Source organism: Hipposideros armiger, unplaced genomic scaffold (assembly GCF_001890085.2).
Source record: "Hipposideros armiger isolate ML-2016 unplaced genomic scaffold, ASM189008v1 scaffold_412, whole genome shotgun sequence".
Classification (NCBI taxonomy): domain Eukaryota; kingdom Metazoa; phylum Chordata; class Mammalia; order Chiroptera; family Hipposideridae; genus Hipposideros; species Hipposideros armiger.
Genome location: NW_017731762.1, coordinates 1,583,036 through 1,586,276, shown reverse-complemented (window position 1 = coordinate 1,586,276; position 3,241 = coordinate 1,583,036).

Genomic DNA, 3,241 nt, shown 5'->3' with positions numbered 1-3,241 from the left:
TTCGCCGGCAACTCATGGCAGCCCAGCTCCAGGTAGAGTTGTTGTTCACCATCTTAGCTGTAGAGGGCGCAGTGTCACTGGCCCATGTGGTATCCAAACCAGGACTCTGCTGCTCACAGCTGGCGTCCCAAGCCAACTCTTAACCAACACGCCACTCAGCCAACCCCACACCTCTTTCTCTTGATACCTTACACCCCTAATGAATCACCAGTGCCTGTAAAGTGATTCTGTAAAGTGTTTCCTCTGCTTTGATCCAGATCATTTGCCATCATCAAGCCACCATTATTGCTCACCAGGACCACAGTAATTGATACATATTAGATTTCCCCTTTTCCTTCACTCTATCCATGCCCCATTCATAGTCAGAGTTCTCCTTTTTTTTAAGGAAGACGAATAGGTAATAGACTTCTTGGGGTTATCACTTTGTGAGGTATATAAATGTCTAATCACTATGTTGCTTTGTATACCTGAAACTAATTTAAAAAATGATGTCTTAATCCTGCTTAAAATCCTTAATAGCTGCCTATTGTCCCTAGAAAGTTCAAAACCCTTAATACTGCCCCTTCAGAATTACACATCCATACACAGATAAATTTTCCTCTATGTTTTAGGCCTTTAACCATGTGAAACGGTATGTTAAATGCCTGCTTACAGACTATAAAACCTTATAGTCCATTAAGTCTACAAAATCCTATCCTAACGAATTCGTTCCTTCATTTCTAAATTTCCCTAAGCATATTTAATATTTTCAAAAATATTTTGAAAATGTCAACAGGTATCTGTTGGAATTTATTTTGATTATAACATCAACAAGCAAAATATCTACCTGCCCAAACATTTTCTTTACTAATGTTACCTTTCAAGGACTGTGGACCCTCAAATCTGTAACAGTGCATCTTTTTTCTGTCTTTTTTTTTTTGGTAATTTTTCATTAGTTTCAGGTGTACAAAGCAAAGTAATAGTTAGGCATTTAAACCCCTCATAAAGTGATAACCCACCGCCTAAGCTACTACCCCTCTGGTATCTTATATAGCTGTTACAATACCACTGACTATCTTCCTTATGTTGTACTTTACATCACTTGNTTTGTTTGTTTGTTTGTTTGCAGGGAAAAGGATGGCCGAAAGCAGTAAGAAACCAGGCCTCTCAAAATATTCTGACTAGTGTCTCACTTGCTGAATAAACTCGGCAAACATTAGATTAATATAAACCTGAATGAAGCAGAAGGTTTAAATCTGTTACTTAGAAATCTATGGCACCTTTCTGAAAGTATAATTTCTACAAATAAGAAACCAGTGAAAATTCAGAATCATCAGAAAATTGATGTTTCATTAAGCCAAATTATCTAATAAATGAAGCTTACCACTTATAACTCTAAATTTTAAAAATATGTATTAACAAAGTCTGATCAAACTGGTAGTCATCATTCGGATCATTAGTGGTTGTATTGTGCTGTTACACAGTGAGGTTCTCAGGATTAATCAAACCGGCAGGACTTAGCAAGGGAAGGTCAGGAGTTAAGGTTTCCTACCACAAAGTTGTAGATTTCACTTTTGCTTAGTCCTTCACTCAGGCTGGACGCACTTACTTCTTACTGCATTAAGGAATCTATCTCAAAAAGCTTTCATTTGTCCTCACCTTCTTTATTACATCTCACGTTTTTGAAGTTCATAACCAGATCACTTAGTACTTAGATTCACATGTACAATGTCATGGGTATTCCTAGAAATAAAGAACATGAACTCTATGATACCTTTTAGTGTCTCCCTGGTCCTTTTGCTCATTTTTTTGAGTCTCTGGCCAATCTAAGAGTTTGCCAGATTTGTCAACGATAATTTAGGTTCACCACAGTCACGCCATGCGGAAGCAGCTAACAAGCAAGCAGGTCTCAATCACTGGTCTTTTTTTTTTTTTTTACCAGATCCCTCTGTTTAAATCAGCAATAATTCCTCTAAGCCTATCCAAATGAGGTCTAGCTGATCCCTCACAAAGTTTCCAAAGCACTGACTTCTCAAATATGTTGTTCTAATGTGAGATTAGGGCTCCTGGGTTAATACACAGTCCTCTACATAGCATGCATTTGTAAAAATACAAAAACAAAAACTATTATAGAAATAGCTCTTTGAGCATTAGCACTTGCAACCACTCTGAAAAATGGGTTTTCTTATTGCCTTTTTGTAAATAAGGAAACTGAGGGTCACAGAAGCTAAGTATTTTTCCCAAAGTCAAACAGCTAGGAACAATGAACTCAGTATAAACAGCGAGTCAGGCCAAAGCTGGTGCTATGATTGGCATGTCCCTATGCTCAGAAATGATAGGCGTGGGGTAGTCAATTGCACATTTGAGAGAATGAGATATGTGCTCTGGGGAAATGTTTTCTGTGAGACTTACACCTTAGGCAACTGTCACTGTGAACAAGAAATAACACACAAAATATCCCTTACCTTGGCACTGAAGTGACTAAAACTCAGAAAATTTCACTTTTGAAAAATTGTGCCATTTGTCTGACAATACTATCGTGCTTCCCAGGCCAGGCTGAGACTAAGCATCAGGATATGTTGTTGCAATATCGACATCTGCTGGTTATTGCATAGAATTACACAAACCAATAGCCGAAGACTTTTTCAAGTGACCGTTTCCTTTAAATGAGTTGGTGGATTTTTATTTGCAGGCTACTGGTATGCCCAGGAATGGGTCATGAATACTGGAAACATACAGAGTGACAGTGGGGAGAATTGTGGGCTACTGTCGAAATGAAAGGCATGACTGTGAGTTTAGAACGGAGACTCACAAACTTGTACAGACATAAAAAAATCAATCGATGAAGCTTAGGACCCAAACACCTAAAGGAAAATAAAAAATAAGTGACTGTAAAAAAATAATAATAAAACTTATGGATGGCAGTAGTTAACACAATGCACAAAGAGCATTCTAATAATCAGAATGGGCAATCAGTGGTTTTCAGGTTATATGCCACCTCTTTTTAGCTCTCTACCCAACAGCTTCCAGTAACCCAGTCATCCAATATTTACTCAACATGTACCCATTCAACATATATTTATCAAGCACCTACAATGTACTAGGATTTGTTCTATGAACTGGAAATACAATAGTGAAAGAAAAAGTCCTTTCCCTAAAGGAGCTCATATTCCAGATTGGGGTAGGTGGAAGAAAGGGGAAAAAAAGTCAAGGAACTAAATATACATCAGGTGGCAATAAGTGATGTGAAGATAAACAGACA